We start from the raw sequence: 24806 nt of genomic DNA, 5'->3' as shown, positions 1-24806 counted from the left end.
TATAACTGCCACATTCAAATTGACAGTTATTTAAACATAACTCCTAAAACAAAAATGCTAAATGGCTAATAATGATTGGAGAAATGCATCTTTGTGAGTTTTACTGAAAAAAAAAAATTATATTTTGTAAGGTTTGTAAAGACACACGTTAGTTTTTTTTTACTCCATATGACAGTATAACTGTCATACTAAAAGTAAAATGTATATAAACAAAACTCCAAAACCAAACATGCATTATGTCTAAAAATTCCTGTAACATTGTATCCATGTGAGTTTTACTAGAACCAGTTGTTTTTTTAAGGTTTGCAAATACAAAATATTGGTTTTACTCACTATGACGGTATGTTGTCACATTCAATCTGACAGTTATTTAAACATAACTCCTAAACCAAACATACAAAATGACTAATAATGCCTGGAGAAATGTATATTTGTGAGTTTTACTGAAAAAAAAAAATATATATTTTGTAAGGTTTGTAAAAACACAAGTTAGTTTTTTTTACTCAATATGACAGTATAACTGTCATACTAAATATGAAAGTTATTTAAACATAACTCCAAAACCAAACATGCATTATGTCCAAAATTGCCTGTAATATTGTATCTATGTGAGCTTTACTACAATCAGGTATCTTGGTGAGGTTTACAAATACAAAAATAAGGTTTTACTCATAATGACAGTATAACTCCCACACTAAATGTAAAAGTTATATAAACATAACTCCAAAACCAAACATGCATTATATCTAAAAATGCCTGTAATTTTGTATCCATGTGAGTTTTACTAGAATCAGTTGTTTTTGTAAGGTTTGCAAATACAAAATATTGGTTTTACTCACTATGACAGTATACTGCTGTCATATTGAGTAAAAAAAACAAAAAAACTTGTGTTATAACAAACCTTACAAAAAAATTTTTCCAGAAAAATTCACAGATATACATTTCTCCAGGCATTATTAGTCATTTTGAATGTGTGGTTTAGGAGTTATGTTTAAATAACTGTCAGATTGAATGTGACAGTATACTGTCATAGTGAGTAAAACCAATATTTTGTATTTGCAAAACTTACAAAAACAACTGATCTAGTAAAACTCACACGGATACATCATTTCAGGCATTTTTAGACAAAATGCATGTTTGGTTTTGGAGTTATGTTTATATAACTTTTCCATTTAGTATGACAGTTATACTGTCTTTTTGAGTCAAAAAAACAACAAACTTGTGTCTTTACAAACCTTACAATTTTTTATTTTTTTTTCCAGTAAAACTCACAAAGATACATTTCTCCAGGCATTATTTGCCATTTAGCATGTTTTGTTTAGGAGTTATGTTTAGAAAAACTGTCATTTCGAATGTGGCAGTTATCTGTCATTATGAGTAAAACCTAATTTTTTTATTTGTAATCCTTACCAAAATACCTGATTCTGGTGAAAATCACATATATTCAATATTACAGAAATCTTTAGACAGATTGCAAGTTTGGTTTTGGAGTTATGTTTATATAACTTTCAAATTTAGTAAGACAGTTATACTATCATATTGAGTAAAAAACAACTAACTTATGTCCATACAAACCTTACAAAATATTTTTTTCCGGTAAAACTCACAAAAATACATTTCTCCAGGCATTTTTAGCCATTTTGCATCTGTGGTTTAGAATTTATGTTTAAATAACAGGCAGATTGAATGTGACAGTATACTGTCTTAGTAAATAAAACTAAATTTTTGTATTTGTAAACCTTACCAAAGAGGCTGACCAAAACCTTACCAAAATACCTCATTTTGGTAAAACTCACATAGATTCAATATTACAGACATTTTTAGACGGATTGAAAGTTTGGTTTCAGAGTCATGTTTATATATTTTTTGCATGTAGTATGACAGTTATACTGTCATATTTAGTTCAAAAAACTAACGTGTGTCTTTACAAACCTTACAAAATATTTGTCCTAGTAAAACTCACAAAGATACATTTTCCAGGCATTATTAGCCATTTTGCATTGTGGTTTAGGAGTTATGTTTACATAACTGTCAGATTGAATGTGACAGTATACTGTCATAGTGAGTAAAACCTATTTTTTGTATTTGTAAACCTTACCAAAATACCTGATTCTGGTAAAACTCACATAATACAATATTACAGGTAATTTTAGACAAAATTCATGTTTGTTTTTGGAGTAATGTTCATATAACTTTCATATTTAGTATATACCATCATATTGAGTAAAAAAAAAACTACCTTGTGTCTTTATAAACCTTACAAATTATTTTCTTTCTGTAAAACTCACAAAGATACATTTCTCCAGGCATTATTAGCCATTTATCATGTTTGGTTTAGGAGTTATGTTTAAATAACTGTTATTTTGAATATGGCAGTTATACTGTCATAGTGAGTAAAACCAATATTTTGTATTTGCAAAACTTACAAAAACAACTGATTCTAGTAAAACTCACATCGATACAATATTACAGGCATTTTTAGACATAATGCATGTTTGGTTTTGGAGTTATAGTAGATGGACAGTTATACTGTCCATCCATCCATCCATTTTCTACCGCTTATTCCCTTCGGGGTCGCGGGGGGCGCTGGAGCCTGTCTCAGCGACAATCGGGCGGAAGGCGGCGTACACCCTGGAAAAGTCGCCACCTGATCATATTAAGTAAAAAAAACTAAATTGTTTCTTTACAAACCTTACAAAATATGTTTTTCCAGTAATCTCACAAAGATACATTTCTCCAGGCATTATAGCCATTTTGCATGTGTGGTTTTGTAGTTATGTTTAAATAACTGTCAAATTGAATGTGACAGTATACTATCATGGTGAGTAAAACCAATAATTTGTAGTTGCAAACCTTACTACAACAATTGATTTTAGTAAAACTCGCATGGATACAAAATGACAGGCATTTTTAAACATAATGCATGTTTGGTTTTGGAGTCATGTTTATATATTTTTTTCATTTAGTATTACAGTTATACTGTCATATTGAGTAAAAAAAACTAACTTGTGTCTTTATAAACCTTAAAAAAATGTTTTTCCAGTAAAACTCACAAATATACATTTCTCCAAGCATTATTAGCCATTAACTATGTTTGGTTTAGAGTTATGTTTAAATAACTGTCATATTGAGTGTGGCAGATATACTGTCATTATGAGTAAAACCTATTTTTTGTATTTGTAAAATTACCAAAATAACTGATTCTGATAAAACTCACATGGATAAAATATTACAGGATTTTTTTAGACATAAAGCATGTTTCCATCATATTGAATAAAAAAAACTAACTTGTGTCTATACAAACCTTACAAAATATTTTTCTTCCAGTAAAACTCACAAAAATACATTTCTCCAGTTATTATTAGCCATTTTGCATCTGTGGTTTAGAATTTGTGTTTAAATAACAGTCAGATTGAATGTGACAGTATACTGTCATAGTGAGTAAAACCTAATTGTTTTATTTGTAAACCTTAACAAAATACCTGATTCTAGTAAAACTCACATAGATTCAATATTACAGGCATTTTTAGACGGATTGCATGTTTGGTTTTGGAGTTATGTTTATATAACTTTTACATTTATTATGACAGTTATACAAACATATTGAATAAAAAAACCTATTTTGTGTCTTATCAAACCTTACAAAATATTTTTTTTCCTGTAAAACTCACAAAGCTACATTTCTCCAGGCATTATTAGCCATTTTGCATGTGTGGTTTAGGAGTTATGTTAACATAACCGTCATATTGAGGGTGGCAGTTATACTGTCATGAGTAAAACCTAATTTTTGTATTTATAAACCTTACCAAAATTCCTGATTCTGGTAAAACTCACATAGATACAATATTACAGGCATTTTTAGACATAATGCATGTTTGGTTTTGGAGTTATGTTTATATACATTTTTCCAGGCATTATTAGCTATTTATCATGTTTGGTTTAGGAGTTATGTTTAAATAACTGTCATATCAAATAATGCAGTTATACTGTCATTATGAGTAAAACCCAGGTTTTGTATTTGTAAACCTTACCAAAATATCTGATTCTGGTAAAACTCATATAGATTCAATATTACAGGCAGTTTAAGACGGATTGCAAGTTTGGTTTAGGAGTTTGGTTTTGGAATGAAGTTTATATTACTTTTATATTTAGTTTGACAGTTATACCATCATATTGAGTAAAAAAAAAAAAAAATAACTTTTGTCTTTACAAACCTTACAAAATATGTTTTTCTAGTAAAACTCACAAAGATACATTTCTCCAGGCATTATTAGCCAGATAGCATGTTTGGTTTAGGAGTTATGTTTAAATAACTGTTATTTTGAATATGGCAGTTATACTGTCATTATGAGTAAAACCCAATTTTGGTATTTGTAAACCTTACCAAAATACCTGATTCTGGTAAAACTCACATAGATTCAATATTCCAGGCATTTTTAGACGTATTGCAAGTTTGGTTTTGGAGTTTGCAGCCGATCAGCTGCTGTTGACGGTCCCTGACACAAGGCTGAATGGTAAATGGGTTGTACTTGTATAGCGCTTTTCTACCTTTTTTAAGGAACTCAAAGCGCTTTGACACTATTTCCACATTCACCCATTCACATACATACACACACACATTCACACACTGAAGCTTAGAGGTGACAGAGCTTTCGCCGTTGCTGCTCCCAAGCTCTGGAACGACCTACCCCTGAGTGGTAGACAAGCCTCCTCTCTTCCTGTTTTTAAATCTCTCTTAAAAACATACTTTTATTCCATGGCTTTTAACACTGAGTGATATCCATCCTGCAATGGCGCCCCATAATACACCTGCTGTGATCCTGTTTTTATGTTTTTATGTTTTTATTAATTCTATTTTAATTATTTATTTTTGATCGTGTTCTGTTTGTGTTGTGTTGTGTTTGCTCGGTACTCGTTTTATCTTTTAACCTGTTCATTGTACAGGTTAAATAATACATTTAAAATTTGGTAAATTTTAAATGTGCTTTATAAATAAAGTTGATTTGATTTGATTTGATTTATGTTTATTTAACTTTCATATTTAGTATGACAGTTTTACTGTCATATTAAGTAAAAAAACTAACTTGTGTCTTTACAAACCTTATACATTTTTTTATTTTTTTTCCAGGAAAACTCACAAAGATACATTTCTCCAGGCATTATTAGCCATTTTGTATTTGTGGTTTAGGAGTTACAATATGTTTAAATAACTGTCAGATTGAATGTGACAGTATACTGTCATAGTGAGTAAAACCTAATTTTTGTATTTGTAAACCTTACCAAAAATACCCGAACTGGTAAAAATCACAATATTGCAGGCATTTTTAGACATAATGCATGTTTGGTTTTGGAGTTATGTTTATACAACTTTCATATTTAGTATGACAGTTATACTATCATATTGAGTAAAAAAAATAATAACTTGTGTCTTTATAAACCTTAAAAAAAAAAAAATCCCAGTAAAACTCACAAAGATACATTTCTCCAGGCATAATTAGTCATTTATCATGTTTGGTTTAGGAGTTATGTTTAAATAACTGTCATATTGAGTGTGGCAGTTACACTGTCATTATGAGTAAAACCTATGTTTTGTATTTGTAAACCTTACCAAAATACCTGATTCTGGTAAAACACACATCGATACAATATTACAGGAATTTTTAGACATAAAGCATGTTTGGTTTTGGAGTTATGTTTATATAACTTTCATATTTAGTATGACAGTTATACCATTATATATTGAGTAAAAAAAAAACGTATTTGTATATTTACAAACCATACAAATTATTATTTTCCAGTAAAATTCACAAATATACATTTCCCTAGGCATTAGTAGTCATTTTGCATTTGTGTTTTAGGAGTTATGTTTAATTAACTGTCATACTGAGTGTGGCAGTTATATTGTCACTATGAGTAAAACCTCATTTTTGTTTTCGTAAACCTTACCAAAATACCTGATTCTGATAAAACTCAAATATATTCAATATTACAGGCATTTTTAGACGGATTGCATATTTGGTTTTGGAATTATGTTTATATAACTTTCATTTATAGTATGACAGCTATACTGTTAAATTGTGTAAAAAAAAAAACTAACTTGTGTCTTTACAAACCTTACAAAATATTTTTTTCCAGTAAAACTCACAAAGATACATTCCTCAAGGCATTATTAGCCATTTTGTCGGATTAATTGTGACAGTATAGTGTCATTATGAGTAAAACTAATATTTTGTATTTGTAAACCTTACAAAAACAACTGATTCTAGTAAAACTCACATAGATACAAAATTATAAGGATTTTTAGACATAATGCATGTTTGGTGGCAGTCAATGTGGCAGTTATTCTGTCATTTTGAGTAAAACCTAATTTTTGTATTTGTCAACCTTAACCAAAATACCTGATTCTGGTAAAACTCACATAGATACAATATTACAGGCATTTCTAGACATAATGCATGTTTGGTTTTGGAGTTATGTTTATATAACTTTCATATTTAGTATGACAGTTATACCATCATATTAAATAAAAAAACTAACTTGTGTCTTTATAAACCTTACAAATTATTTGTTTCCAGTAAAACTCACCATCATACAATTCTCCAGGCATTATTAGCCATTTATCATGTTTGGATTAGGAGTTATGTTTAAATAACTGTCATATCAAATGTTGCAGTTATACTGTCATTATGAGTAAAACCCAAGTTTTGTATTTGTAAACCTTACCAAAATACCTGATTCTGGTAAAACTCACATAGATTCAATATTACAGGCAGTTTAAGACAGATTGCAAGTTTGGTTTAGGAGTTTGGTTTTGGAATTATGTTTATATAACTTTCATATTTAGTATGACAGTTATACCATCATATTGAGTAAAAAAAACTAACTTTAGTCTTTACAAACCTTACAAAATATTTTTTTCTAGTAAAAATCACAAAGATACATTTCTCCAGGCATTATTAACCATTTTGCATGTGTGGTATAGAAGTTATGTTTACAAAACTGTCATTATAAATGTGGCAGTTATACTGTCATTATGAATAAAACCAAATTTGTGTATATGTAAACCTTACCAAAATACCTGATTCTGGTAAAACTCAAATAGATACAATACCAAAGGCATTTTTAGACATAATGCATGTTTGGTTTTGGAGTTATGTTTGTATACATTTCTCCAGGCATTAATAGCCATTTAGCATGTTTGGTTCAGGAGTTATGTTTAAATAACTGTTATTTTGAATGTGGCAGTCATACTGTCATTATGAGTAAAACCTAAATTTTGTATTTATAAACCTTACCAAAATACCTTATTCTGGTAAAACTCACATAGATACAATATTACAGGCATTTTTAGACATAATGCATGTTTGATTTTGGAGTTATGTTTGTATACATTTATCCAGGCATTATTAGTCATTTTGCATTTGTGTTTTAGGAGTTATGTTTAATTAACTGTCATATTGAGTGTGGCAGTTATACTGTCACTTTGAGTAAAACCTAATTTTTGTTTTTGTAAACCTTACCAAAATACCTGATTCTGTTAAAACTCACATGTATTCAATATTACAGGCATTTTTAGCCGGATTGCATATTTGGTTTTGGAGTTGTGTTGTCATATATAGTATGACAGCTATACTGTTAAATTGTGTACAAAACAACAACTAAATCGTGTCTACAAACCTTACAAAATATTTTTTCCAGTAAAATTCACAAAGATACATTCCTCAAGGCATTATTAGCCATTTTGTCAGATTAAATATGACAGTATACTGTCATTATGAATAAAACTAATATTTTGTATTTGTAAACCTTACAAAAACAACTGATTCTAGTAAAACTCACATGGATACAAAATTATAGGCATTTTTAGACATCATGCATGTTTGGTGGCAGTCAATGTGGCAGTTATACTGTCATTATGAGTAAAACCTAATTTTTGTATTTTTCAACCTTACCAAAGTACTTGATTCTGGTAAAACTCACATATATACAATACTAAAGGCATTTTTAGACATAATGCATGTTTGGTTTTGGAGTTATGTTTGTATACATTTCTCCAGGCATTAATAGCAATTTAGCCTTTTTGGTTCAGGAGTTATGTTTAAATAACTGTTATTTTGAATATGGCAGTTATACTGTCATTATGAGTAAAACCTAAATTTTGTATTTATAAACCTTACCAAAATACCTGATTCTGGTAAAACTCACATAGATACAATATTACAGGCATTTTTGGACATAATACATGTTTGGTTTTGGAGTTATGTTTATATACATTTTTCCAGGAATTATTAGCCATTTATCATGTTTGGTTTAGGAGTTATGTTTAAATAACTGTCATATCAAATAATGCAGTTATACTGTCATTATGAGTAAAACCCAAGTTTTGTATTTGTAAACCTTACCAAAATACCTGATTCTGGTAAAACTCATATAGATTCAATATTACAGGCATTTTTAGACGTATTGCAAGTTTGGTTTTGGAGTAATGTTTATTTAACTTTCATATTTAGTATGACATTTAAACTGTCATATTAAGTAAAAAAACGAATTTGTTTCTTTACAAACCTTATAAAAGAAAAAATTCCAGGAAAACTCACAAAGACAAATTTTTCCAGGCATTATGAGCCATTTTGTATTTGTGGTTTAGGAGTTACAGTATGTTTAAATAACTGTCAGATTGAATGTGACAGTATACTGTCATAGTGAGTAAAACCTAATGTTTGTATTTGTAAACCTTACCAAAAATACCTGATTCTGGTAAAAATCACATAGATACAATATTGCAGGCATTTTTAAACATAATGCATGTTTGGTTTTGGAGTTATGTTTATACAACTTTTATATTTAGTATGACAGTTATACCATCATATTGAGTACAAAAAAAAATAACTTGTGTCTTTATAAACCTTACAAAAAATGTTTTCCCAGTAAAACTCACAAAGATACATTTCTCCAGGCATAACTAGCCATTTATCATGTTTGTTTTAGGAGTTATGTTTAAACAACTGTCATATTGAGTGTGGCAGTTATACTGTCATTATGAGTAAAACCTATTTTTTGTATTTGTAAACCTTACCAAAATACCTGATTCTGGTTAAACCCACATCGATACAATATTACAGGAATTTTTAGACATAAAGCATGTTTGGTTTTGGAGTTATGTTTATATAACTTTCATATTTAGTATGAAAGTTATACCATCATATTGAGTAAAAAACAAAAAATCATTTGTATCTTTACAAACCTTACAAAACATTGTTTTCCAGTAAAATTCACAAATATACCTTTCTCTAGGCATTATTAGTCATTTTGCATTTGTGTTTTAGGAGTTATGTTTAAATAACTGTCATATTGAGTGTGGCAGTTATACTGTCACTATGAGTAAAACCTAATTTTTGTTTTTGTAAACCTTACCTAAATACCTGATTCTGATAAAACTCACGTATTGCATATTTGGTTTTGGAGTTGTGTTTATATAACTTTCATATATAGTATGACAGCTATACTGTAAAATTGTATACAAAAAACAACTAACTCGTGTCTTTACAAACCTTACAAAATATTATTTCCAGTAAAATTCACAAAGATACATTCCTCAAGTTATTATTAGCCATATTGTCAGATTGATTGTGACAGTATACTGTCATTATGAGTAAAACTAATATTTTGTATTTGTAAACCTTACAAAATATTATTTCCAGTAAAATTCACAAAGATACATTCCTCAAGGCATTATTAGCCATATTGTCAGATTGATTGTGACAGTATACTGTCATTATGAGTAAAACTAATATTTTGTATTTGTAAACTTTACAAAAACAACTAAATTCTAGTAAAACTCACATGGATACAAAATTATAGGCATTTTTAGACATAATGCATGTTTGGGGGCAGTCAATGTGACAGTTATACTGTCATTATGAGTAAAACCTAATTTTTTTATTTTTCAACCTTACCAAAATACCTGATTCTGGTAAAACTCACATAGATACAATATTACAGGCATTTTTAGACAAAATGCATTTTGGTTTTGGAGTTATGTTTATATAACTTTCATATTTAGTATGACAGTTATACCATCAAATTAAATAAAAAAAATAACTTGTGTCTTTATAAACCTTACACATTATTTTTTTCCAGTAAAACTCACATACCTTTCTCCAGGCATTATTAGTCATTTATCATGTTTGGTTTAGGAGTCATGTTTAAATAACTGTCATATCAAATGTTGCAGTTATACTGTCATTATGAGTAAAACCCAAGTTTTGTATTTGTAAAAACCTTACCAAAATACCTGATTCTGGCAAAACTCACATAGATTCAATATTAAAGGCAGTTAAGCCAGACTGCAAGTTTGGTTTAGGAGTTTGGTTTTGGAATTATGTCTATCTAACTTTCATTTTTAGTATGACAGTTATACCATCATATTGAGTAAAAAAACAACAACTAACTTTTGTCTTTACAAACCTTACAAAATATTTTTTTTCTAGTAAAACTCACAAAGATTCATTTCTCCAGGGACATTAGCCATTTAGCATATTTGGTTTAGGAGTTATGTTTAAATAACTGTTATTTTGAATATGGCAGTTATACTGTCATTACGAGTAAAACTCAATTTTTGTATTTGTAAACCTTACCAAAATAACTGATTCTGGTAAAACTCACATATATTCAATATTACAGGCATTTTTAGACGGATTGCAAGTTTGGTTTTGGTGTTATATTTATTCATTTTTCATATTTAGTATGACAGTTATACTGTCATATTGAGTAAAAAAAAGCTAACTTGTGTCTTTACAAACCTTACAAACTATTTTTTTTCCTGTAAAACTTACAAAGATACATTTCTCAATATGCCAGTAATGTTCTTAAAATCCTGAGAAAATCTAGAAATCTATCTGAGTTTTACAAGAATCAGTAAATTTGGTAAGGTGTACAATTACATAAATCAGGGGTTTACTCATAATGACTGCTACATTCAATTTGACAGTTATTTAAACATAACTTCTAACCACACATGCAAAATAGGCTAATAAAGCCCAAAACAATGCATCCATGTGAGTTTTACTCGAAACATATGCTATTTTAAGGCTTGCAAACACAAAAAGAAGTATTTTACTCATTAATTACTCAGTAATTTTCTTAAAATCCTGAGATAATGCGAAATAAGCAATAAAAATGTTTTTCAATATATTTCCTACACCAAACATGCAACATGTCTAATAATGCGTTAAAGATATGTATCTCTGTTAGTTTTACTAGAAAAATTATCTTTTGTAAGTTTTGCAAAGAGGCAAGTTAGTTTTTTAAATTCAATATGACATAACTGTCATACCCAATATGAAATATATATAAACATAACTCCAAAATTGAAGATGCATTATGTCTAAAAATGCCTAAAATATTGTATCTATGTGAGTTTCACCAGAATCAGGTAATTTGGTAAGGTTTACAAATACAAACATTAGGGGTTTACTAATAATGACAGTTAACTGCTACATTCAATTTGACTGTTATTTAAACGTAACTCCCTAACCACACATGCAAATAGGTTAATAAGGCCTAAAACAATGCATCCTTGTGAGTTTTACTCGAAACATTTGCTATTTTAAGGCTTGCAAACACAAAAAGTAGTTATTTACTCATTATGACAGTAATGTTCTTAAAATCCAGAGATAATGCGAAATAAGCAATAAAAATGTTTTTCAACATGATTCCTACATCAAACATGCAACATGTCTAATAATGCCTGAAGACATGTATCTTTGTTAGTTTTAATAGAAAAAATATATTTTGTAAGTTTTGCAAAGAGGCAAGTTAGTTTTTTAATTCAATATGACAGTATAACTGTCATACCAAATATGAAAGTGATATAAACAAAACTCCAAAACTAAACATGCATTATGTCTAAAAATGCCTAAAATATTGTATCTATGTGAGTTTTACAAGAATCAGTAAATTTGGTAAGGTGTACAATTACATAAATTAGGGGTTTACTCATAATGACAGATAACTGCTACATTCAATTTGACAGTTATTTAAACATAACTTCTAACCACACATGCAAAATAGGCTAATAAAGCCTAAAACAATGCATCCATGTGAGTTTTACTCGAAACATATGCTATTTTAAGGCTTGCAAACACAAAAAGAAGTATTTTACTCATTATGACAGTAATGTTCTTAAAATCCTGAGATAATGCGAAATAAGCAATAAAAATGTTTTTCAACATATTTCCTACACCAAACATGCAACATGTCTAATAATGCGTGAAGATATGTATCTCTGTTAGTTTTACAAGAAAAATTATCTTTTGTAAGTTTTGCAAAGAGGCAAGTTTGTTTTTTTCAATTCAATATGACATTATAACTGTCATACCAAATATGAAAGTGATATAAACAAAACTCCAAAACTAAACATGCATTATGTCTAAAAATGCCTAAAATATTGTATCTATGTGAGTTTTACAAGAATCAGTAAATTTGGCAAGGTGTACAATTACATAAATTAGGGGTTTACTCATAATGACAGATAACTGCTACATTCAATTTGACAGTTATTTAAACATAACTTCTAACCACACATGCAAAATAGGCTAATAAAGCCTAAAACAATGCATCCATGTGAGTTTTACTCGAAACATATGCTATTTTAAGGCTTGCAAACACAAAAAGAAGTATTTTATTCATTATGACAGTAATGTTCTTAAAATCCTGAGAAAATGCGAAATAAGCAATAAAAATGTGTTTCAACATATTTCCTACACCAAACATGCAACATGTCTATTAATGCGTGAAGATATGTATCTCTGTTAGTTTTACTAGAAAAATTATCTTTTGTAAGTTTTGCAAAGAGGCAAGTTAGTTTTTTTAATTCAATATGACATTATAACTGTCATACCAAATATGAAATATATATAAACATAACTCCAAAATTGAACATGCATTATGTCTAAAAATGCCTAAATTATTGTATCTATGTGAGTTTCACCAGAATCAGGTAATTTGGTAAGGTTTACAAATACAAACATTAGGGGTTTACTCATGACAGTTAACTGCTACATTCAGTTTGACTGTTATTTAAACATAAATCCCTATTCACACATGCAAAATAGGTTAATAAAATCTAAAACAATGCATCCTTGTGAGTTTTACTTGAAACATATGCAATTTTAAGGCTTGCAAACACAAAAACAAGTATTTTACTCATTATGACAGTAATGTTCTTAAAATCCTGAGATAATGCGAAATAAGCAATAAAAATGTTTTCAACATATTTCCTACACCAAACATGCAACATGTCTAATAATGCGTGAAGATATGTATCTCTGTTAGTTTTACTAGAAAAATTATCTTTTGTAAGTTTTGCAAAGAGGCAAGTTAGTTTTTTTAATTCAATATGACATTATAACTGTCATACCAAATATGAAATATATATAAACATAACTCCAAAATTGAAAAGGCATTATGTTTAAAAATGCCTAAAATATTGTATCTATGTGAGTTTTACCAGAATTAAGTAATTTGGTCAGGTTTACAAATACAATTTTTTTTTCATAATGACAGTATAACTGCTACATTCAATTTGACTGTTATTTAAACATAACTTCCTAATCACACATGCAAATAGGTTAATAAAGCCTAAAACAATGCATCCTTGTGAGTTTTACTCGAAACATTTGCTATTTTAAGGCTTGCAAACACAAAAAATAGTTTTTTACTCATTATGACAGTAATGTTCTTAAAATCCTGAGATAATGCGAAATAAGCAATGAAAATGTTTTTCAATATAATTCCTACATCAAACATGCAACATGTCTAATATTGCCTGAAGACATGTATCTTTGTTAGTTTTACTAGAAAATTTATCTTTTGTAAGTTTTGCAAAGAGGCAAGTTAGTTTTTTTGATTCAATATGACAGTATAACTGTCATACCAAATATGAAAGTTATATAAACATAACCACAAAACTAAACATGCATTATGTCTAAAAATGCCTAAAATATTGTATCTATGTGAGTTTTACAAGAATCAGTAAATTTGGTAAGGTGTACAATTACATAAATCAGGGGTTTACTCATAATGACTGCTACATTCAATTTGACAGTTATTTAAACATAACTTCTAACCACACATGCAAAATAGGCTAATAAAGCCTAAAACAATGCATTCATGTTAGTTTTACTCGAAACATATGCTATTTTAAGGCTTGCAAACACAAAAAAAAGTATTTTACTCATTAATTACTCAGTAATGTTCTTAAAATACTGAGATAATGCGAAATAAGCAATAAAAATGTTTTTCAACATATTTCCTACACCAAACATGCAACATGTCTAATAATGCGTGAAGATATGTATCTCTGTTAGTTTTACTAGAAAAATTATCTTTTGTAAGTTTTGCAAAGAGGCAAGTTAGTTTTTTTTAATTCAATATGACATTATAACTGTCATACCAAATATGAAATATATATAAACATAACTCCAAAATTGAAAAGGCATTATGTTTAAAAATGCCTAAAATATTGTATCTATGTGAGTTTTACCAGAATCAAGTAATTTGGTCAGGTTTACAAATACAATTTTTTTTTCATAATGACAGTATAACTGCTACATTCAATTTGACTGTTATTTAAACATAACTTCCTAATCACACATGCAAATAGGTTAATAAAGCCTAAAACAATGCATCCTTGTGAGTTTTACTCGAAACATTTGCTATTTTAAGGCTTGCAAACACAAAAAATAGTTTTTTACTCATTATGACAGTAATGTTCTTAAAATCCTGAGATAATGCGAAATAAGCAATGAAAATGTTTTTCAATATAATTCCTACATCAAACATGCAACATGTCTAATATTGCCTGAAGACATGTATCTTTGTTAGTTTTACTAGAAAATTTATCTTTTGTAAGTTTTGCAAAGAGGCAAGTTAGTTTTTTTGATTCAATATGACAGTATAACTGTCATACCAAATATGAAAGTTATATAAACATAACCACAAAACTAAACATGCATTATGTCTAAAAATGCCTAAAATATTGTATCTATGTGAGTTTTACAAGAATCAGTAAATTTGGTAAGGTGTACAATTACATAAATCAGGGGTTTACTCATAATGACTGCTACATTCAATTTGACAGTTATTTAAACATAACTTCTAACCACACATGCAAAATAGGCTAATAAAGCCTAAAACAATGCATCCATGTGAGTTTTACTCGAAACATATGCTATTTTAAGGCTTGCAAACACAAAAAGAAGTATTTTACTCATTAATTACTCAGTAATGTTCTTAAAATCCTGAGATAATGCGAAATAAGCAATAAAAATGTTTTTCAACATATTTCCTACACCAAACATGCAACATGTCTAATAATGCGTGAAGATATGTATCTCTGTTAGTTTTACTAGAAAAATTATCTTTTGTAAGTTTTGCAAAGAGGCAAGTTAGTTTTTTTAATTCAATATGACATTATAACTGTCATACCAAATATGAAATATATATAAACATAACTCCAAAATTGAAAAGGCATTATGTTTAAAAATGTCTAAAATATTGTATCTATGTGAGTTTTACCAGAATCAAGTAATTTGGTCAGGTTTACAAATACAATTTTTTTTTCATAATGACAGTATAACTGCTACATTCAATTTGACTGTTATTTAAACGTAACTCCCTAACCCCACATGCAAATAGGTTAATAAAGCCTAAAACACTGCATCCTTGTGAGTTTTACTCGAAACATTTGCTATTTTAAGGCTTGCAAACACAAAAAGTAATTTTTTACTCATTATGACAGTAATGTTCTTAAAATCCTGAGATAATGCGAAATAAGCAATAAAAATGTTTTTCAACATAATTCCTACATCAAACATGCAACATGTCTAATAATGCCTGAAGACATGTATCTTTGTTAGTTTTAATAGAAAAAATATATTTTGTAAGTTTTGCAAAGAGGCAAGTTAGTTTTTTAATTCAATATGACAGTATAACTGTCATACCAAATATGAAAGTGATATAAACAAAACTCCAAAACTAAACATGCATTATGTCTAAAAATGCCTAAAATATTGTATCTATGTGAGTTTTACAAGAATCAGTAAATTTGGTAAGGTGTACAATTACATAAATTAGGGGTTTACTCATAATGACAGATAACTGCTACATTCAATTTGACAGTTATTTAAACATAACTTCTAACCACACATGCAAAATAGGCTAATAAAGCCTAAAACAATGCATCCATGTGAGTTTTACTCGAAACATATGCTATTTTAAGGCTTGCAAACACAAAAAGAAGTATTTTACTCATTATGACAGTAATGTTCTTAAAATCCTGAGATAATGCGAAATAAGCAATAAAAATGTTTTTCAACATATTTCCTACACCAAACATGCAACATGTCTAATAATGCGTGAAGATATGTATCTCTGTTAGTTTTACAAGAAAAATTATCTTTTGTAAGTTTTGCAAAGAGGCAAGTTTGTTTTTTTCAATTCAATATGACATTATAACTGTCATACCAAATATGAAATATATATAAACATAACTCCAAAATTGAAAAGGCATTATGTTTAAAAATGCCTAAAATATTGTATCTATGTGAGTTTTACCAGAATCAAGTAATTTGGTCAGGTTTACAAATACAATTTTTTTTTTCATAATGACAGTATAACTGCTACATTCAATTTGACTGTTTTTTAAACGTAACTCCCTGACCACACATGCAAATAGGTTAATAAAGCTTAAAACACTGCATCCTTGTGAGTTTTACTCGAAACATTTGCTATTTTAAGGCTTGCAAACACAAAAAGTAGTTTTTTACTCATGTTGACAGTAATCTTCTTCAAATCCTGAGATAATGCGAAATAAGCAATAAAAATGTTTTTCAACATAATTCCTACATCAAACATGCAACATGTCTAATAATGCCTGAAGACATGTATCTTTGTTAGTTTTAATAGAAAAAATATATTTTGTAAGTTTTGCAAAGAGGCAAGTTAGTTTTTTAATTCAATATGACATACCAAATATGAAAGTGATATAAACAAAACTCCAAAACTAAACATGCATTATGTCTAAAAATGCCTAAAATATTGTATCTATGTGAGTTTTACAAGAATCAGTAAATTTGGTAAGGTGTGCAATTACATAAATTAGGGGTTTACTCATAATGACAGATAACTGCTACATTCAATTTGACAGTTATTTAAACATAACTTCTAACCACACATGCAAAATAGGCTAATAAAGCCTAAAACAATGCATCCATGTGAGTTTTACTCGAAACATATGCTATTTTAAGGCTTGCAAACACAAAAAGAAGTATTTTACTCATTATGACAGTAATGTTCTTAAAATCCTGAGATAATGCGAAATAAGCAATAAAAATGTGTTTCAACATATTTCCTACACCAAACATGCAATATGTCTATTAATGCGTGAAGATATGTATCTCTGTTAGTTTTACTAGAAAAATTATCTTTTGTAAGTTTTGCAAAGAGGCAAGTTAGTTTTTTTTTTTCAATATGACATTATAACTGTCATACCAAATATGAAATATATATAAACATAACTCCAAAATTGAACATGCATTATGTCTAAAAATGCCTAAATTATTGTATCTATGTGAGTTTCACCATAATCAGGTAATTTGGTAAGGTTTACAAATACAAACATTAGGGGTTTACTCATGACAGTTAACTGCTACATTCAATTTGACTGTTATTTAAACATAAATCCCTATTCACACATGCAAAATAGGTTAATAAAGCCTAAAACAATGCATCCTTGTGAGTTTTACTTGAAACATATGCAATTTTAAGGCTTGCAAACACAAAAAGAAGTATTTTACTCATTATGACAGTAATGTTCTTAAAATCCTGAGATAATGCGAAATAAGCAATAAAAATGTTTTTCAACATATTTCCTACACCAAACATGCAACATGTCTAATAATGCGTGAAGATATGTATCTCTGTTAGTTTTACTAGAAAAATTATCTTTTGTAAGTTTTGCAAAGAGGCAAGTTAGTTTTTTTAATTCAATATGACATTATAACTGTCATACCAAATATGAAATATATATAAACATAACTCCAAAATTGAGAAGGCATTATGTTTAAAAATGCCTAAAATATTGTATCTATGTGAGTTTTACCAGAATCAAGTAATTTGGTCAGGTTTACAAATACAATTTTTTTTTCATAATGACAGTATAACTGCGACATTCAATTTGACTGTTATTTAAACATAACTTCCTAATCACACATACAAATAGGTTAATAAAGCCTAAAACAATGCATCCTTGTGAGTTTTACTCGAAACATTTGCTATTTTAAGGCTTGCAAACACAAAAAATAGTTTTTTACTCATTATGACAGTAATGTTCTTAAAATCCTGAGATAATGCGAAATAAGCAATGAAAATGTTTTTCAATATAATTCCTACATCAAACATGCAACATGTCTAATATTGCCTGAAGACATGTATCTTTGTTAGTTTTACTAGAAAATTTATCTTTTGTAAGTTTTGCAAAGAGAAAAGTTAGTTTTTTTGAATCAATATGACAGTATAACTGTCATACCAAATATGAAAGTTATATAAACATAACCACAAAACTAAACATGCATTATGTCTAAAAATGCCTAAAATATTGTATCTATGTGAGTTTTACAAGAATCAGTAAATTTGGTAAGGTGTACAATTACATAAATCAGAAGTTTACTCATAATGACTGCTACATTCAATTTGACAGTTATTTAAACATAACTTCTAACCACACATGCAAAATAGGCTAATAAAGCCTAAAACAATGCATCCATGTGAGTTTTACTCGAAACATATGCTATTTTAAGGCTTGCAAACACAAAAATAAGTATTTTACTCATTAATTACTCAGTAATGTTCTTAAAATCCTGAGATAGTGCGAAATAAGCAATAAAAATGTTTTTCAATATATTTCCTACACCAAACATGCAACATGTCTAATAATGCGTAAAGAAATGTATCTCTGTTAGTTTTACTAGAAAAATTATCTTTTGTAAGTTTTGCAAAGAGGCAAGTTAGTTTTTTAAATTCAATATGACATTATAACTGTCATACCCAATATGAAATATATATAAACATAACTCCAAAATTGAAGATGCATTATGTCTAAAAATGCCTAAAATATTGTATCTATGTGAGTTTCACCAGAATCAGGTAATTTGGTAAGGTTTACAAATACAAACATTAGGGGTTTACTCATAATGACAGTTAACTGCTACATTCAATTTGACTGTTATTTAAACGTAACTCCCTAACCACACATGCAAATAGGTTAATAAAGCCTAAAACAATGCATCCTTGTGCGTTTTACTCGAAACATTTGCAATTTTAAGGCTTGCAAACACAAAAAGTAGTTTTTTACTCATTATGACAGTAATGTTCTTAAAATCCTGAGATAATGCGAAATAAGCAATAAAAATGTTTTTCAAGATAATTCCTACATCAAACATGCAACATGTCTAATAATGCCTGAAGACATGTATCTTTGTTGGTTTCAATAGAAAAAATATATTTTGTAAGTTTTGCAAAGAGGCAAGTTAGTTTTTTAATTCAATATGACAGTATAACCGTCACACCAAATATGAAAGTGATATAAACAAAACTCCAAAACCAAACATGCATTATGTCTAAAAATGCCTAAAATATTGTATCTATATGAGTTTTACAAGAATCAGTAAATTTGGTAAGGTGTACAATTACATAAATTAGGGGTTTACTCATAATGACAGATAACTGCTACATTCAATTTGACAGTTATTTAAACATAACTTCTAACCACACAGGCAAAATAGGCTAATAAAGCCTAAAACAATGCATCCATGTGAGTTTTACTCGAAACATATGCTATTTTAAGGCTTGCAAACACAAAAAGAAGTATTTTACTCATTATGACAGTATTGATCTTAAAATCCTGAGATAATGCGAAATAAGCAATAAAAATGTGTTTCAACATATGTCCTACACCAAACATGCAATATGTCTATTAATGCGTGAAGATATGTATCTCTGTTAGTTTTACTAGAAAAATTATCTTTTGTAAGTTTTGCAAAGAGGCAAGTTAGTTTTTTTGATTCAATATGACAGTATAACTGTCATACCAAATATGAAAGTTATATAAACATAACCACAAAACTAAACATGCATTATGTCTAAAAATGCCTAAAATATTGTATCTATGTGAGTTTTACAAGAATCAGTAAATTTGGTAAGGTGTACAATTACATAAATCAGAGGTTTACTCATAATGACTGCTACATTCAATTTGACAGTTATTTAAACATAACTTTTTACCACACATGCAATATAGGCTAATAAAGCCTAAAACAATGCATCCATGTGAGTTTTACTCGAAACATATGCTATTTTAAGGCTTGCAAACACAAAAATAAGTATTTTACTCATTAATTACTCAGTAATGTTCTTAAAATCCTGAGATAGTGCGAAATAAGCAATAAAAATGTTTTTCAATATATTTCCTACACTAAACATGCAACATGTCTAATAATGCGTAAAGATATGTATCTCTGTTAGTTTTACTAGAAAAATTATCTGTTGTAAGTTTTGCAAAGAGGCAAGTTAGTTTTTTAAATTCAATATGACATTATAACTGTCATACCCAATATGAAATATATATAAACATAACTCCAAAATTGAAGATGCATTATGTCTAAAAATGCCTAAAATATTGTATCTATGTGAGTTTCACCAGAATCAGGTAATTTGGTAAGGTTTACAAGTACAAACATTAGGGGTTTACTCATGACAGTTAACTGCTACATTCAATTTGACTGTTATTTAAACATAAATCCCTATTCACACATGCAAAATAGTTTAATAAAGCCTAAAACAATGCATCCTTGTGAGTTTTACTTGAAACATATGCTATTTTAAGGCTTGCAAACACAAAAAGAAGTATTTTACTCATTATGACAGTAATGTTCTTAAAATCCTGAGATAATGCGAAATAAGCAATAAAAATGTTTTTCAACATATTTCCTACACCAAACATGCAACATGTCTAATAATGCGTGAAGATATGTATCTCTGTTAGTTTTACCAGAAAAATTATCTTTTGTAAGTTTTGCAAAGAGGCAAGTTAGTTTTTTTAATTCAATATGACAGTATAACTGTCATACCAAATTTGAAATATATATAAACATAACTCCAAAATTGAAAAGGCATTATGTTTACAAATGCCTAAAATATTGTATCTATGTGAGTTATACCAGAATCAGGTATTTTGGTAAGGTTTATAAATACAAAATTTAAGTTTTACTCACAATGACAGTATAACTGCAATATTCATAATAACAGTTATTTAAACATAACTCCTGAACCAAACATAATAAATGGCTATTAATGCCTGGAGAAATGTATACAAACATAACTCCAAAACCAAACATGCATTATGTCTAAAAATGCCTTTAGTATTGTATCTATGTGAGTTTTACCAGAATCAGGTATTTTGGTAAGGTTGAAAAATACAAAAATTAGGTTTTACTCATAATGACATTATACTGTCATATTTAATCTGACAAAATGGCTATAATGCCTTGAAGAATGTATCTTTGTGAATTTTACTGGGTAAAATATTTTGTAAGGTTTGTAATGACACCATTTAGTTGTTTTTTTTTTACACCATTTAACAGTATAGCTGTCATACTATATATGAAAGTTATATAAACACAACTCCAAAACCAAATATGCAATCTGTCTAAAAATGCCTGTAATATTGAATACATGTGAGTTTTATCAGAATCAGGTATTTTGGTAAGGTTTACAAAAACAAAAATTAGGTTTTACTCATAGTGACAGTATAACTGCCACACTCAATATGACAGTTAATTAAATATAACTCCTAAAACACAAATGCAAAATGACTAATAATGCCTAGAGAAAGGTATATTTGTGAATTTTACTGGAAAACAATATTTTGTGAGGTTTGTAAAGATACAAATTATTTTTTGTTTATTATTCATTATGATGGTATAACTGTCATACTAAATATAAAAGTAGCATAAACATAACTCCAAAACCAAACATGCATTATGTCTAAAAATGCCTGCAATATTGTATCTATGTGATTTTTACCAGAATCAGGTATTTGTGGTAAGGTTTACAAATACAAAAATTAGGTTTTTCTCACTATGACAGTATACTGTCACATTCAATCTGACAGTTATTTAAACATAATGTAACTCCTAAACCACGATTACAAAAGGGCTAATAATGCCTGGAAAAATGTATCTTTTTGAGTTTTTCTGGTAAAAGAAAAAATGTTATAAGGTTTGTAAAGAAACATGTTAGTTTTTTTTACTTAATATGACAGTATAACTGTCATTCTAAATATGAAAGTTAAAAAAACATAACTCCAAAACCAAACTTGCAATACGTCTAAAAATGCCTGTAATATTGAATCTATGTGAGTTTTACCAGAATCACGTATTTTGGTAAGGTTTACAAATACAAAAATTGGATTTTACTCATAATGACAGTATCACTGCCATATTCAAAATAACAGTTTTTTAAACATAACTTTAAACCAAACATGCTAAATGGCTAATAATGCCTGGAGAAATGTATCTTTGTGAGTTTTACTAGAAAACAAAACTTTGTAAGGTTTGTAAAGACAAAAGTTATATTTTTTTTACTCAATATGATGGTATAACTGTCAAACTAAATATAAAAGTAATTCCAAAACCAAACTGCTAAACCAAACTTGCAATCTGTCTTAAACTGCCTGTAATATTGAATCTATCTGAGTTTTACCAGAATCAGGTATTTTGGTAAGGTTTACAAATACAAACTTGGGTTTTACTCATAATGACAGTATAACTGCATTATTTGATATGACAGTTATTTAAACATAACTCCTAAACCAAACATGATAAATGGCTAATAATGCCTGGAAAAATGTATATAAACAACACTCCAAAACCAAACATGCATTATGTCTAAAAATGCCTGTAATAATGTATCTATGTGAGTTTTACCAGAATCAGGTATTTTGGTAAGGTTTATAAATACAAAATTTAGGTTTTACTCATAATGACAGTATAAATGCCATATTCAAAATAACAATTACCGTATTTAAATATAACTCCTCAACCAAACATGCTAAATTGCTATTAATGCCTGGAGAAATGTATACAAACATAACTCCAAAACCAAATATGCATTATGTCTAAAAATGCCTTTAGTATTGTATCTATGTGAGTTTTACCAGATTCAGATATTTTGGTAAGGTTGAAAAATACAAAAATTAGGTTTTACTCATAATGACAGTATAACTGCCACATTGACTGCCACCAAAAATGCATGATGTCTAAAAATGCCTATAATTTTGAATCCATGTGAGTTTTACTAGAATCAGTTGTTTTTGTAAGGTTTACAAATACAAAATATTAGTTTTACTCATAATGACAGTATACTGTCACACATATCTGACAAAATGGCTAATAATGCCTTGAGGAATGTATCTTTGTGAATTTTCCTGGAAAAAATAATTTGTAAGGTTTGTAAAGACACAATTTAGTTGTTGTTTTTTTTACACAATTTAACAGTATAGCTGTCATACTATATATGAAAGTTATATAAACACAACTCCAAAACCAAATATGCAATCCGTCTAAAAATGCCTGTAATATTGAATACATGTGAGTTTTATCAGAATCAGGTATTTTGGTAAGGTTTACAAAAACAAAAATTAGGTTTTACTCATAGTGACAGTATAACTGCCACACTCAATATGACAGTTATTTAAACATAACTCCTAAAACACAAATGCAAAATTACTAATAATGTCTAGGAAAGGTATATTTGTGAATTTTACTGGAAAACAAAATTTTGTAAGGTTTGTAAAGATACAAATTAGTTGTTTTTTTTACTCAATATGATGGTATAACTTTCATACTAAATATGAAAGTTATATAAACATAACTCCAAATCCAAACATGCTTTATGTCTAAAAATTCCTGTAATATTGTATCGGGGTGGGTTTTACCAGAATCAGGTATTTAGGTAAGATTTACAAATACAAAAATTGGGTTTTACTCATAATGACAGTATTCCATATGCCATATTGCCATATTCAAAATAACAGTTATTTATACACAACTCCTAAACCAAGCATGTTAAATGGCTACTAATGCCTTGAGAATTGTATCTTTGTGAATTTTACTGGAAAAAACTATTTTGTAAGGTTTGTAACGAAAAAAGTTTTTTTTTTTTTTTTTTTTACTCAATATGATGGTATACTGTCAAACTAAATATAAAAGTAATATAAACATCATTCCAAAACCAAACTCCTAAACCAAACTTGCAATCCGTCTTAAACTGCCTGTAATATTGAATCTATGTGAGTTTTATCAGAATCAGGTATTTTGGTAAGGTTTACGAAAACAAAAATTAGGTTTTACTCATAGTGACAACATAACTGCCACACTCAGTATGACAGTTAATTAATTATAACTCCTAAAACACAAATGCAAAATGACTACTATTGCCTAGGGAAATGTATATTTGTGAATTTTACTGGAAAATAATAATTTGTAAGGTTTGTAAATATACAAATTAGGTTTTTTTTACTCAATATATAATGGTATAACTGTCATACAAAATATGAAAGTTATATAAACATAACTCCAAAACCAAACATGCTTTATGTCTAAAAATTCCTGTAATATTGTATCGATGTGGGTTTTACCAGAATCAGGTATTTTGGTAAGGTTTACAAATACAAAACATAGGTTTTA

This window comes from Nerophis lumbriciformis, linkage group LG03, assembly GCF_033978685.3.
Source record: "Nerophis lumbriciformis linkage group LG03, RoL_Nlum_v2.1, whole genome shotgun sequence".
NCBI classification, from domain to species: Eukaryota; Metazoa; Chordata; class Actinopteri; order Syngnathiformes; family Syngnathidae; genus Nerophis; species Nerophis lumbriciformis.
The sequence above is the reverse complement of the archived record's forward strand: the minus strand, read 5'-3'. Positions refer to the sequence as shown.